This window comes from Protopterus annectens, chromosome 16.part0, assembly GCF_019279795.1.
Source record: "Protopterus annectens isolate FY-2018-M chromosome 16.part0, PAN1.0, whole genome shotgun sequence".
Taxonomy (NCBI): domain Eukaryota; kingdom Metazoa; phylum Chordata; order Ceratodontiformes; family Protopteridae; genus Protopterus; species Protopterus annectens.
In genome coordinates, this window is record NC_056750.1 from 120,433,183 (window position 1) to 120,449,464 (window position 16,282).

Consider the following 16,282-nt stretch of genomic DNA (forward strand, 5'->3'; position numbering starts at 1 on the left):
AAATATAATCAACAAATTAAATAAATACATATATGCCATGTATACATGCACACGTATACACACACACACACACACACACACACACACACACACACACACACACACACATACACACACACACACACACACACACACACACACAGACACACACACACACACACACACACACACATACATACACACACACACACACACACACACACACACACACACACACACACACACACATACACACACACACACACACACACACACACACACACACACACACACACACACACACACACACACACACACACACACACACACACACACACACACACACACACACACACACACACACACACACACACACACACACACACACACACACACACACACACACACACACACACACACACACACACACACACACACACACACACACACACACACAAACAAATATTTAGTTGCAAAGCTTCAACAACAAGATGGTGAAGGGTTACTAATGGTATTCAGTATCTTCAGAGATACCCATCTGTGAATCCCCCTGCTGGCTCTCTTTTTGTGTTGTAACTAATGGTGATGGTAGATAAAAGCTAAAATGATGTGCTAATAGCTTGTGTTTGTATTGTACAGGGACCAGTTTGCCCACATTTAAAGATCACCACTTGTGAATGTTCTTCTTTGTCATTTAATGAGATTACTTACTAAAGTTGAGGCCTATACTGAGACAAATCTGGGCATGAATATGTTTTGTGAGGAAATGACTTAGACCTAAACTGGCTGAAAAATGTATTATGAACTACAGCTGACCTAAGTAATGCATTATTATTATTATTATTATTATTATTATTATTATTATTATATGTTAACCAAGCAGTACATAACATACCCAGACTCCAGTTAGTAGTTTTCCCCGCTGGTAGATATTACAAGGTCAGAAAAAAATGAAACTCCGATTTTATCCTCAAAAGAATGAAAGAAAAGAATATTTACTTTTTTTGGGAGGGTAAAACAACCCATTTTTGAAAAAAAAAATGGATGTGCTGCTTTTATTGGTTTTGACCTGAATTCTTAGTTATCCAAACTGGTTGTAAGAGATGTACTGTGTTTGACATGTAAAGTCAACCTATTTCACAAATGTGGAATGTATTGGGTAAGGTACTTATCATACTGTCATAGGTTAATAGGTTCATAGGTAGGTACTAGGCTATTGGCCCTAGGGCCTATATAAGCCTAGCCAAATGTACCCTGGCTTTCGCCACCCAAGAAAATTATTTTCCTGTGCCACTGTCGAGCAGAGCCACAGACGTGATCCCCGGGGTGAATTTCCTATCTCCCATCCAGTCATCAAGATTTTTCTTGAAGAGTGCTAATGAGGAGCTTTGTTTGATATAGATAGGTAGTTTGTTCCAGAGTATGGGAAGTCTCTGGGACAGGAATCTATCCCTCCAGCATGTTCTGTTTATTGTGGTGATGAGGTTTAGGACCCTAGAGCTTGTAGCTCATAGGGATTGGGATTTCTTTAAGTGGAGCATGTCTAAAAGCTCTGGGTTTGACATAGCTTTGTGTGTTAGGCAGAGATCGCCTCTGAGTAGGCGATATGCAACGGAGTAAAGCTGCAGTTTTTTGAGACGGTCTGCGTAGGGCATCTCTTTGAGGCCGGTAATCCTCTTTGTGAGGTATTTCTGTGGCCTTTCCAGTTGTTGTAGATGTCTTGTGAGGTACATACCAAAAGGAGCATTGTACTCTATAATGGGTCTAATGAGTGACGAGTAGAGGGGAACAATGACCTCTTTTTTCCGGGATAAGAAATCTTTTGTGATGAGGTGTGCCACATAGAAAGATTTCCTGACTACTGTGGCGATGTGATTATCAAAGGAGAGACTACTGTCCACCTGTGTCTCAAGGTCTCTTATCACACTTTCGGTGTTAAGTAGACTACCACCTATGTGGTAGTTCATGGGTACTGAGTTTTTACCAAAAGGGATGCCAATGCACTTTTTGGCATTGAGCTTGAGGCCATGGCTTTGACACCAGGCATCTGTCTCAGCAAGGCCCTTTTGTAGGATGTCCACATCTTTTGGAGTTTTGATTATGGCTCCTAGTTTGCAGTCATCTGCAAACTTCATTAGCCAAAGACCTTCTGTGTTGGCCTGTACTTCAGAGAAGTAGATACCAAACAGGAGAGGACCCAGGACTGAACCCTGTGGTACTCCACTTGTCACTGGTCTGAAGTTGGATTTGGAGTCTGCTACTTTCACAGTGTGGGTTCTGTCAGTGAGCCAGTTGGCAACCCATCTTGTGACATAGGGATTTATACCTAGTTTAGTGAGTTTATCTATAATTCCAGAGTGGGGGATGGTGTCGAAAGCCTTGGCGAGATCTAGATAGGCTGTGTGAACCACCTTACCCACATCTACGGCTTTGGTGACTGCTTCAAAGAAGTCTGTCAGGTTTAGGAGACATGATCTGCCTTTTACAAACCCGAACTGGGTGGGGTCCTGAGTTTGGAGATTACCAATGTCATTGTTTATAAGTTCCATGAAGATACGCTCCATAGCCTTGCAGACCAGGCTCATTAGGCTAATGGGGTAGTAGTTTCCGAGGTCTGTGGTGGCTCCCCCTTTGTGGAGTGGGATAACTGTTGCTGTGCACCATTCAGTGGGCACATAGCCTGAGGTGAGGCTATGATTGAACATGGTACTTAGGTGGGGTGGAGTTTGTTCTGTAGTTCATGTAGAACACAGCCTGGGATGTCATCAGGTCCCATGGATGCTGTGTTCTCGGCTTTGGATAGTGTGTTTTTTACCTGTGCAGCCGTGATTACAGGAACTTTGCATTCTTCTGGTATAGAGATGGCCCCTTTAGTGGATGACAGAGGGGTAAAGTTAGCACTGAACCTATCTGCCAGGATGTTGATGATATCCGTTGGTTCTGTATATTTAGTGCCATTGTGCTGTAACTCAGAGCAGATCTCAGTGTTGCCATTGAGCTTCTTGACATAGCTATAGAATGCTTTGTGGTTGTCTTTAGAGTCAGTGGCGATTTTGTTTTCATAACTAGCTTTGGAGGATTTTATGAGGGATCTCAGCTTCTTACTGAAGCTGACCTGGGAGTTTCTCCAATCATGGGGTTTTACTCTTTTTTGCAACAGTTTCTTTTTTCTGTTGTAGAGTTTGTTTATGGCAGGGGACCACCAGATTGGCTTCCTTTTTTGGAGGATAGCATCTTGGTTCTGTTAGGGATTGCACGATCCATGCACTCATGTAAGTGCGTATAAAGTGCATTTGTGTAGGATTCAGCAGTCATACCTATATTGTCCGTCAGCATGGGTGTCGTGAAGTTTGCCACTTCTGTCTTAAGAAGTGTGAAGTTGGCTTTGGAGAAATTTTTTACTGTGGTTTCCTTAATGGGGGTGGGGGAGGGATGTGGATGTCTAGGGTGATTAGCTTATGGTCGGATCTGACCAACGAGGAATTGACCTCTGATGTGGAGCACCGGTTGCCCATGTTGGTAATAACCAGGTCTAGGATATTGCTGCCCCTGGTGGGGGTGTGGATAAGTTGATCCATGGCATTGGAATTTATGAATTCCAGAAAACGTTGAGCACAAGAGTTGGTACATGAGTAGTTTTCCCAGTTAATGGTAGGGTAGTTGAAATCGCCCATTATTAGGGTGTTAGGTTGTACCTTAATATTTTCCAGTGTATTAAGAAATGAGGAGTGGGAATCCTGGGGCATGGTGGGGGATCTGTAGCAAGCTACAATTTGGATTGCGGTCTTGCCCAGAGTTAGTCACACTTTGATAATCTCGGATGCATTATGCTGAGCAACTAGCCTTGAGGTGTGGATATCCTTAATAAATATGGACACGCCTCCGCCTTTAGTGTTTCGGTCCAGATTAGGTGGCTGAAAGGTGTGGTATGAATTATAGTCTGGTAATGCAGGGGTACTCTCTGGAGCCTTGAACCAGGTCTCTGTCACTGCACAGATGTCAATGTTCTCCATTTTAAGGAGTGCCTCGAGAGAGTGCATTTTGAGGTTTAGACTTCTAGCATTGAGTAGCAATACCCTCAGATTCTTCTTGCCTGTACCTTTTAGGGGTGGTGAATTTGTCATTTCTGGTATTGTTGAAGTGATAGTATAGGTTTACAATTAGTTTTATTGTGGTGATGGTGATCTTAGAGTGCTGAGTCATTCACAGCATGGGAGCTTTAGTGGACATGTCACTCAGGCATGTGTAGGACTTTTTGTAGAGAGAAGGGTCTTTCAGTCTGTCAGAGTAGCTGGGGTTACTGAGACCCGAGATATTTCTTTTGAGGAAACATTGAAGTACTTTGTGTCACTTTCAGTACTTTGTGAGGTATGTGCAAATGGACAAATAATTTCAGCAAACCTTGGATCCTGGTCACACCAAAAAAACTTTTAATAGATAAGACTTGACCAAAACAAGAAATTCAATTCCACGATAAAATCCACAAGATACTAAGCGCTTTCACCCGCTTATTAAGGGCATCTTCAGAGTACAAAATATCATTGCTGATCATCCCTTAAATACTAAATGCTAAAACATTTAAATGAATAATAACAATTCATTAAACAATCAATTAAATCATTAAATGCTGAAAAATAATTTGTATCTTAAAAGAACAGAACAGAAAGAAGCATGAACTGTTTAAAGGGACAGACAGGTAGGTATCAAATGTTATCTCAATGAAGTAAATAAAATGGTAAGAATTTAGATGTAATTATGTTTTGAACAATTGTAAATGTAAATATGAATATTAATTATTAATTTTTTTATTAATTATTAATGTATATTTATCTATTTATGAATTATTAAGAATTTTATCTACATTCATAATATTTACAAATTCATTCAACTGGCCATAACATATTAATTTCATGTTTTTTATCCTCATGGACACATGGTACATTTACATACATTCACAATTATTTTTATACATTTTTACATAATTAACATTTTATACTTAATATTTATATTTATATTCATATTTACATTTACAATTGTTCAAAACATAATTACATCTAAATTCTTACCATTTTATTTACTTCATTGAGATAACATTTGATACCTACCTGTCTGTCCCTTTAAACAGTTCATGCTTCTTTCTGTTCTGTTCTTTTAAGATACAAATTATTTTTCAGCATTTAATGATTTAATTGATTGTTTAATGAATTGTTATTATTCATTTAAATGTTTTAGCATTTAGTATTTAAGTGATGATCAGCAATGATATTTTGTACTCTGAAGATGCCCTTAATAAGCGGGTGAAAGCGCTTAGTATCTTGTGGATTTTATCGTGGAATTGAATTTCTTGTTTTGGTCAAGTCTTATCTATTAAAAGTTTTTTTGGTGTGACCAGGATCCAAGGTTTGCTGAAATTATTTGCTTATTGGTGCTTTTGGCGTTTGGACTGTATGTGCAAATGGAGGCATTGTTTTCAATGATGGGCCTAATAAAGGATGAATACAGTAAGGGTATAATTTCTTTGGATGGATAAGCTGTGTACGGTAGAAGGATTTTACAACACCCCCAGAGGCATGGTAGTAAAAGCAGAATCTGTAAGCAATATAGAGAACCAAGTACCGTGACAGAGTGAGATATCTGTATGGTAAATGGTACAGATACAAGCTTTATCAACGTACACTATGATGCTTTTCAAGGCACTGAAGGCAAGCTCATGATTAACACATGATTAACACGATTAAAGTGGGATTAAAGTTTATGTAATTAGTATTATTTCAATCTTTGATGTTAGTCAGAAGTGCTGTTCGCCATACTCACTTTGTGCTCAGTAATGACTCCTTCTGCAATTCTTACAGAGTTACATGTATTGTTAATTTATCTAAGTACAATTGTAAGTTTATTTATGATCCGTGAGTTGGGAATTGTGTCAAAAGCTTCGTAGAAGTCCACCAGATTGAGGAGGCAAGACCTCCCTATGACAAAGCCAGATTGGGTTTGGTCCATGGTTTGGAGAGTTCCTGTGTCATTATTGATCATGTCCTTGATAATTCTCTCAGTGGCCTTGAAGATAAGGCTGGTTAAGCTTATGAGTCTGTAGTTCATGGAGTTAGTTGATTTGCCCCCTTTGTGCCGAGCGACGAATGTTGCAGTCCTCCATTCCTCTGTGACATCCCCCTGTTGTTGTTGCTGCTGTTTTTTTTTTTATTTTATTTTTTATTTATTTATTTATTTAGGTTTTTTTTTTTTTTTTGTTTTTGAAAGATTTATTTATGGGTTTTATGCATACTTATGGGTTTCTTTTCAAGTTGCAGTGTACATATTTTATGCCCTGTTATATTTGTCTATCCTTTAAAAATTGCTAAAAACTGTTATTTTATGTTCTGTTCTATTTGTGTTAATCATTTAAAATGTGCTAGAAATTGGGAGCTTTTCTCCCCGGCCCTCTGCTGAAAATGGGCTCTCACCCAGTCGGACTGTCCCAGTAAACAAAAGTAAAATAAATGAATAAAATGTAAACAGCAACTGTAGATTTTTCTTCACTGTTGTTAAACTCAGTGTTTCTATTGTTCATAGGATCGTCTAAGATTTGAACTTGGGATCTCTTGCACCTGAAACAAGTGTCATACCCCTAGAACATCACGCCATGAAAATTGCAACTGGCAGTGGTGGAATTTAAGCCACACCCCCAAAGAAACTAGAGCCTTAATACAGCACCTTAGACCACTTGGCCACACTACCTTGTTATGTACTTGGTGCATTGTATGAAGACATTTCTTGTTCAAAAATATCAAGGCATGCCCATCCCTGTCTAAATTCTTCTCTTGTAATTGTCTTTCATATTTCTGAACACTGGATTTATCCCAGTTTTGTAACTGATCCTTAACCTTATGCATTTAGATAAACTGAGCTGTAAATAGATGCTACACTCTTCAAATGTTAATTTCTGTTGTATTTATATATAAATGCTGTTAGGTACAGTCTTTTTCCTCTTGTGAGATCAAATAAATGTTTGATGTTTATTCTCCTGCTGAACAGTTAACAACCCAAATTCTTTATGAGCAAAATTCTTCTCTTTGTTGCAAATCCCCAGTGAAACTCAGTCCTTTAAGAGAACATTCCTTTAAATATTTTGTGGAAGCATTATGCTTTTATTTAATCTCATTTCGCTTACATGTTACATATATACCTGCTGCTTTATCATGGGCAGTTTCTGTTTAGGCAAAGGATTGATTATCCAAATAACAATTATCCGAATGCAGCCTTCCAAAGTTTTTGGTAGGAAAAATCATGAAGTCTGAATACATATGCGTTATACGTATTTGCTTGTGCGTGTTTTTTGAGCTTGTAGCCTGCTTGTGTTTGAAAAATATTTAGTGTCCACTGGAATCAGTGGTTGAAAAGCATGCATAAAAAAACAAGATTTTTGCAGTTTTTTTATCCAGTTCAATTTATGTTTGATTATCTGAACAGTATGATTATCCGAACTACCCTAGGTCCCAATTAGTTAGAATAATCAATTCTCTTCTGCACTGTTATTCTTGCAATGTACTTTTAATTGCTTCCTGGCCCAGGATGTGGCTGAAAAGGGTCTTCAGACCAGTTAATTTTCTAGTTTAAACTAAAGTAAATAAAAAGATCACTGTTATTTGTTTTACAAGTGGTGTATGCTACACATTTTTTATCTTCTATACAGGGAGGCTGGCATAATGGTTAAAATAATTTCCTTACAGACACAAGATGCGGGGTTTGATTCTCACATGGGTTAATTGGCTAGGCTTAAAATGGCCCACAAGGGCAGTTAGCCTAGTACTAATCTATGAACCTATAGAATGTTTTTTTTCCTTCTGTAATCATTTAGCTTTTCTGTATGGGGCTTCAGTGAAAAGAGAAGTTCAGAGTTGGGACACATTTGCTTAACAAAAAATAAATAAATAAATAAACAAAGCTTGTTCGCACAATGACACTCATTTTGCCTCAAGACACAAAGCTGATCTTTGATTCTTTCCACAAGCTTAACTTGATGTATTCTAATTCCAACACCATCATCTTTGTCTCTGTATTCTTAACCTTTTCCCCATTCTAAGCTGCACAGCGGTGTGAAAGTAACTGTCTTTTTTTCTGTTTATGCTTTTTTTCTCCAAGCATGTTGACCATCAATCCTTTGCCTAAACAGAAATCGCCCACTGGATCCCTAATACACAGAACTTCACCCAGTGTCAAGATAAGAGCTGTCTGGAGGGGGCACTCATTCAGGCAGGTATGATGGTGTTTTGTACCCTCACTGACATCCTATCAAAGAAGATGTTTCTTTTTTAACCCCACTGTTGAGTTGTAGGAAGTGTTCTGTATTACAGAAAAGACTCACAGTGCATTCCTGATATGAGTGTACACTCCACACCCCACTGAAGGCTACCAATGGGCGGCAGCTTGATAAACCTATCATCCATGCCTTGGGTGCAGTTTTATTCCTCAGCTCCTTTGAGCTCCTTGGAGGGATTTTGTCAATGGGCAGCCATCTGTACCCCTCCCTGACCCCTAAAATAGGGATTCCCATCTTTCCTTCCACCTCCATCAAGCATCAAAGCTGCTAATAGAATTCTGATCACCTGGGCCATAGTTAGGGCTTTATTTTTCTATGTAATGGAGCTGTCTTATGATATCATCACATTAACATCCCTAATTAGCGCTACATCCTGACTCCTGGCCTTTCTTGTACAGTTTCACATCTAACTGAATCATTTTGGTACAGGACTTCAGGCATTTCCTCCTTCCTCTCTGCCATGAAGTTCAAAATCCCCCAGTCAGCTCCTGGCAGATAGAGATTCACTACAACTATAACCATCTTCCCCTCCCCTACTTCTTTATTTTGTCCTCTAGTTTCTCATTCTCCACCATTTTATATGCCTGAGGAATGACATCATATCATTCCAGCAGGACTTCCCCTTCCTCTTCATTAAACACCAAGGTACTTACCCCAGGTTTGACCTTGTTTCTTCATTAGTCTCTCCATGGTGTGGGGTTCCTGCTGTCTGACCTCACATCTGATGCCTTCTTTTGTGAAGATTTATCTACTTCCATCCTTCTCCCTTCTATCAGCACGGAACAACATATACTGAGAACATCCATGTCCCTCTTCTCTCTGGTTAATGGCCCGTGTTTCTGTAGTGCAAGCAGTGCTCCTTTTCCATTTCTGCATCACTGCTTGCAACCTTTTAGCAAGACTGCTTGTACTGCATAATAATACTACCCAACCATTTCACGTGTTACTGTTGTTTTTCTTCTAAGGTCTGTGTTCATTTTGATTTTCCGCTTTCTGCCTGGGTACCTTTTCCCCCAGAATCACTAACTTCTATCATGTTGAGTTTAGTCAACACTTTTTTATTTTGACACCAGCACCTGTTGACAATCATGCTAATTGCTAAAACCTGCCTTTTTATTCACATCTAGGTGATAGCTGATCATGCCATGGTTGTCAGACAAGTATCTGTCAGGATATTACTGCTATGTATCTTGTCACATCCTCGCATAAAGCATAAGCACCCCTGTGGGCATGTATTGGATGCAGCAGAGGATGTCACGTACTCCTGAGGCAGAGACAGCCCCTCAGTCATCCCTGCTTCGTTGGAGGGGCTAGCACCCAGTAGGTTTCTGCTCTTCACAGAGGATAAATTAATTTGAGACCTGCAGTGAGATATACCTCTCAACCTTTCCCCTGGGAAAAGTGAGCAAGCATCACCTCTTTATTCCTCTCCATCTTCATTTGGCTGTTCTTTGCTGTGCCCACTTCACTCATAGAACCCAAGCTGGCTGGACAAACATCAAGGCTCCATTCTTCACTATGGAGCAGGCCAGGTTTAGTTGACACTTTTATAGTGTAGAATATGATTTAGCAAATATATTTGCTTTAATGAGAATCTGCTGTATTGGTCATGTGTTGTTGCAGAGATAGTGTCCTGGATTTAATATTAACTGTAATGCTGGGAAAGTTATAGGTAGGAGAATTTTTTTTATAAATTTACTTTATTCTTTATCCCAAATTTATACCATTTCAGACTTTGTATATTTACCATTCAGGGTGTGGGTGCAAAGTCAAAGTTTCTTTTTTGTGATGCTTTTTTATGATAAATGTATGATAAATGTTACATACTTTAAAGTTTTTACTTATAACATACTGAATCATAGGGAAATTAAAAACACTGTTTTATTGTGAACCTTCCCAACTTCTTCTTATCTGACATGTCCACCCCTTCCATCTTAGTTTAAAAGTATGATTATAGTGACATAGTTTTCTAACCTAATCCTCAACACTTTTGCCCTTCTGAGAATAAAAGGAACATTTCTCTGCAACTGGTCTGGTAGCTAGGTTTTATCTCATTTTCCTACCAGTCCCAAGCCCTTTTCCCATGTCCAGAGCAGCAGCCAATCACTGTACTCCCTAATCTTCTTCTTTGGTAACACTGAGACTGTTATAGCCAAACTTCTGTTCTGTTGTCTCTGACATCGGTATTCATTTTTTTTTTTTTTTTTAAAGCTGTCACACAATTAACACTTTGCTGTACACATTCCAGACATAATCAGTCTTAAACTTTATATCATAAGTTTAAAAAATGAAATAAAGCCTGAAAATAACAAGAAAGGAAACACAGACAGACACACCGTTTTCTGTGAAAGCATCAGATCTGTAGATTCTTGTCCTGCAATTCTAAAAAAATCAAGCCTGATTTCACTTAAACAGAATGAACATTAAACCTGGCTATAAAAGGTTTAAAGCGTTTTTGCAGTTGTGCCCCTCGTACATTCTGACATGGGTCACTGCCCTCCCTGACCAGTAGTAGTATACACACACGGTTCCCCTTCATAAGACTGAATTAACATAAGCCTGAAACCAAAAGCCTAAAAATTCAAAAGTCTGAAAACTCAAAAGCCTGAAAACACAAAAAATACATATACTGACACATAAACCATATTAATTTCCAGTAAGTATAAGCAGGGGGGGGGGGGTAAACTCTCCTGCACCCCCTGCTACTTAAATATACCAACTCCAAGATTGCTCAAGTGCAAGTATATATTTGAGTTGCCCCACTGCTTATACTCACTGGAAATTAATATGGTTTATAGGTTCATAGGTTAGAGCTAGGCTAACTGCCCTTTTGGGTCATTTGAAGCCTAGCCAATTACCGCATGTGAGAATCAAACCTTGCACCTTGTGTCTTTAAGGTAAACATCTTAACCATTATGTCATCCTCCCGCCCTTAAAATGTGAAGAGGATTCCTGCCGCAACCCGGGATTGAACCAGGGACCTTTAGATCTTCAGTTTAACGCTCTCCCAAATGAGCTATTTCCGCTCAGTTACGTGATGTTGTTTAAAGTCAGTATATGTGTTTTTTGTGTTTTTAGGCTTTTGAGTTTTCAGGCTTTTGGTCTCAGGCTTATGAAGGGGAACCACACACACACACACACACACACACACACACACACACACACACACAATTTGTTATAATGAGAATACTCTAAAATTAGAATTAGCATACATTCTCCCAGGGCATATTTGAAGTTTCACTGTTCTGAGGATTGTCATTCTAATCCTCACAGCATTAATAGATGCAGTCTAACACAACACACACACAAACACACACACACACACACACACACACACACACACACACACACACACACACACACACACACACACACACACACACCCTTATTTTACACGTTCACAATAATGTTGCTTTCTACCTTAAACAGGCACTCAGAAGTGAATGAAAAGCCGTCTGCACTTCAAAATTTAAAGGACTAAGAGATGTACCTGTAGATCAAAATAAAGAATTTAATAATGAAGCTCCAGTGGCGCAATCAGTTAGCGTGCGGTACTTATACAGTAAAATCACTTTATGTATACTTACATAGTATGCACACACACCCATACAACCCCTTATTTTACATGTTCACAGTAATGTTGCTTTCTACCTTAAACAGGCACTCAAAAGTGAATGAAAAGCTGACTGCACTTCAAAATTTAAAGGACTAAGAGACTTACCTGTAGTTCAAAATAAAGAATTAATATTGAAGTTCTAGTGGCACAATTAGTTAACACGTGGTACTTATACAGCAGTACTAGAGCAATGCCGAGGTTGTGAGTTAGAGCCTCACCTGGAGCAAGATTTTTTTGTTATTTAACTAAGCTAGAGAACTGAAAGAAATTATTTGCCTTCATTTGTATGACTTCATCCTTATGTGATATAGCTACTTTCAAACACACACACATTACAGCTACAAGTAGCAATGTTACAACTTAAAGTAAAATACAGCTGAGACAAACACCGCATGAAGTACTTTTAAGTTCTCAGCCAACAGAAGCATTAATTTTAGGTACTTCGTTAGAATAAGTTAATATTCACATTTTATGTACCTTCATGGATTTGTTGTTGTTTGTTGAATTGTTAAATGTGCTATGTTTTTAGAACACAGAGCCTTATGTGTGTAATGTATTTGTAATTTGGAGCTTTTCTCCCCGGGCCTCCACTGAAAACGGGCTTTTGGGCCCAGTGGACTTCCCTGGTTATCAAACTGGAAGTAAATAAATAAATAAATTTGATTTTAAACAATAACTGTGCTTTTGAAGGGGAGTTATTCTGGCAAATTAAAAGTGTGGCTATGGAGGCATCAGGTGCATCAATATTTCACAGTATCATCTTATGGTGGTGGGAAGGAAATTATATTTTCTTCTCCCACTATTTTTGTTTTTTGTTTGGGGGGTGTTTGACCTCACTAACAAATTGGGTGAACTTCCTAGTTTAGTTTATAAAAATGGAAAAAATATTAAACGGGTATTGGAAGGTAACAGTAACTAATTTACCAATTTTGGTCCTACTTTAAAAGGTATGAAAAAGTGTCGGTCATTTTACTAGTGTAGGTTTATTAATGAAACAACTAATATAGCGATAGAAAATTATGTTTGAGTTATTAGGGTTGAAGGAGCATATGATTTTCATACCAGTGAAGTGGTATATGTGGCGGCTTGCTTATCATGTCCATCATTTTACATCGATAAAACAGAAAAGAGTTTAAAGGTTAGGATATAACACCATAATTATGCTATATAGAGAAAGGACTGTAGCAATACATTAGCTAAACACTCCAATGAGTGTATTAATTTCAACAAATTTTATGTATTGGAAAAGGTAAATTGTAATACAGCGGGAGGCTTTCTTAGAATTTAGAGAGACTTTTTGGCAGGTTCTACTAAATTCCACACAATTACCTAGCTTAACAATAGTTTCATTGATCAGTTTATTAAATGTTGGAAATACATACATATAAAAGCATATATTCAAAAATTATCATCTCCAAGTGTGTTTTTAATAAATATTAATATTTCATTAGATTATTACGATTAGATGAAGTTGTCTTTTAACTATTTTGTTTTATATATTAAAAAAAACTATTATATTACCATTGATGAATTGTTATGTTAATTTGTTGCTTTTTGGTACTTGTTTGTGTAAGAATTGAATGGAGTTTTTCTTATTGGTGGTGGTGGTTCATAGGTTTGTAGAAGGTTACTAGGTTAATGACCCTAGAGCTCTTACAAACCTAGTCATATTTATCCTGAGCTGTCCCAGTTGTCGGTGGTTAGGTGAGTGACGTTCACAGAGGTAAGGATCTATGGTAGTTAATACTGACGACTTCTGTCCAGAAGGGACATGGACACTGTCCCAGGAGTGAATTTGCAGACTTTCTGCTTTCATTCTGATGAATCTGGTGAAGTTCCAGATCCATAAAAGAACAAAAGTGCTTATTCTCATTACTTTGGACTTTCCTTTGAGGTTCCCAAACTATGTGTTTTCCCATTTTTGTGTTTTGTTGAGTTTTATCTAGTGGTTATTTTTAACAATTTATAATAAACAATAAAAAGTGAAGCTCCAGTGGTGCAGTCACGTAGAGTGCAGTTCTTATACAGCAGTACTAGAGCAATGCTGAGGGTGTGAGTTCAAGCCTCACCTGGAGCAAATTGTTTTTAAGTTCTCAGCCTACAGAAGCCTTAATTTTATGTACTTTGTTAGAACAAGTTAATGTTAACATTTTATGTACCTGCTTAGATTTGATTTTAAACAATAACTTTGGTTCTTTTGGCTGGGAGTTTCTGTCAAATTAATAGTGGGGCATCAGCTGCACCAATATTTGCCAATATTTATTATTTATTTATAAACTAGTCTCACGTCTGTTCTTCGACCTTGCCAAAGCCTTTGACACTGCCTCCTATTCCCTCCTCTTGGACAAGCTTTCCCATTTAAAATTCTCTCCCCCCACCATATCCTGGTTTTCTAGCCATCTCTCTAACCACCAGCAATCTGTTAAATGGCAATGGGAGTCCCCCAAGGATCCATACTTGGGCCACTGCTCTTTAATATTTTCACTAACCTACTATACATCTCACTCTACACTGGTACAATATGCAGATGGTTCAACTGTCATCACCATTGCAGACAATCCATCTGACCTCCACTCTACTACTCAAACATCATTCAATACCATAGAGACATGGCTTTATGATAAATTAATTCTTAACCCTAAGAAAACTAAGATTCTACTCTTCCTTCCCAAAAAAAACATATCAATCTCAAAACTACTTTCTCCATTCATTCAAGCAATAACACCATCATTACTGCTGAACCCTGCACTAAACTGCTGAGAGTCATAATAGATGATCAGTTTAAATTTGATCTCCAAGTCAATAATTCTATCAAAAAGACTCACCAGAAACTTGGACTTCTTTATCGCAACAAGAGACATTTAACCAGCACAGCCAAAATAACTCTCTCCCACACATTTTTTCTTCTCACCCTTCTGTATAGCTGTCAGTTAGTCACGAACCTTAACACCGCACTCAGTGCAAAACTCAAAACAACCTATAACAAAAGTAGCCAGATTCGCAGCAAACCAAACCTATTAATCACACCATTGCTTATCCCTTAAACAATTGGACTGGCTTGAATTCCCTCACTTGCTCCTACTTAATCAACTACAAATTATCCACTCCATCCTCTATCTACCATCTTTCTGTCCTAGCCTTCTTTCTATTATATCTAAATATTCCCCAACCAGGACACTGCGTAGCTCTGACCAAGATCGCCTTCAGATCCATAAACCCAAAACCAAAACAGGAGGTCTGCTCTACAGCTATAACCCTGCTGCATCTTGGAACCAACTCCCCCAAGAAATTAGATCCCTTGACCATACCAAGCATTTCAAGCTAGCCACTCACAGTTATCTAACAATAAAAACGGTCCTGTCACTGTAGTCATCCTCCCTGAAGCTACCCTACTCCCTGTTTCTTTTATCTCCCCCTACTATCAACTTGCATTTTCATATATTCCCCTCTATCAGTCCTCTCTTTCTTATATTTACCACCTATTTCTCTAAATGTTTCCCTTCTAATCCATATAACTAATCAGGAATTTTTAACACATTATTCCTTGATGACCTAGTACCTGAGTACTTTTTCTGTATTGAATTGCTGCAAATGTCTTTTTGATAAGTTTTTCTTACTGCAAATATGTTTTCTTAACTGTTGCTTGTAAAATCTATAAACTCACTGTGGAGCTTTTCTCCTCGAGTCTCCATTGAAAATGAGCCAAAAGCTCAGTTGGACTAACCCGGTCAACAAATGTAAAATAAATAAATAAATAAAAATTTGCACCATTATTATGCCCCCTCTGTCTTTTCTAGCCTCAACTAAAACAAGCTCTAGTTTCTTTAACTTAACAGCATATCCCTAACCTTCAATCCTGTGAATCTTTCCAGTACTTTTCCTCCTGACTCCTTCCAGCAGCTTCATGTCCTTTCCTTAAATTGCCTCCAGAACTGTACACTGTACTCGTTTTGTGGTCTAGCCAAAATGAATAAGTATTACCTCTGTGCTCAGAAGAATAGCTGGTTCAACAGGCACCCTGGGCTAGTGCTATGAACCAGTGCCCCAACCCTTCAGCTCTTCAAAAAAAAAAAAAAAAAAAAAAGTTAGGTTCCTTCTACTGGCACACCAGTCAGGTGGCCAGATGCATATGTATGACACCCACCCCCTCCTCCCTAGCCATTCAGGTCCCATTTCTGTGCCTGCCCCAACCTTCCTTTAACACCTGTTAATTTCTTATTTTAAACTGTACCCAAATGTTTGGTACACATGTAACAAACAGCTGCTAAAGTTTATACCCTGCCTTGCATGGAGCACTACAGTTCTCAAGATTTAGGTAAAAAGATATATTTTTAAACTACAGCAAATTGCTTGCTACAAATGCAGCAGCT

The 16,282-nt window shown here is 38.3% G+C and overlaps 1 non-coding gene across 1 annotated transcript; it reads right to left on the reverse strand.

The window, feature by feature from the left end:
- Positions 1–11,249: 11,249 nt before the first annotated feature.
- TRNAF-GAA lies at positions 11,250–11,322 on the reverse strand. Its single transcript has one exon. It is a non-coding gene; the product is annotated as a tRNA-Phe (tRNA).
- Between the last annotated feature and the right edge of the window lie 4,960 nt (positions 11,323–16,282).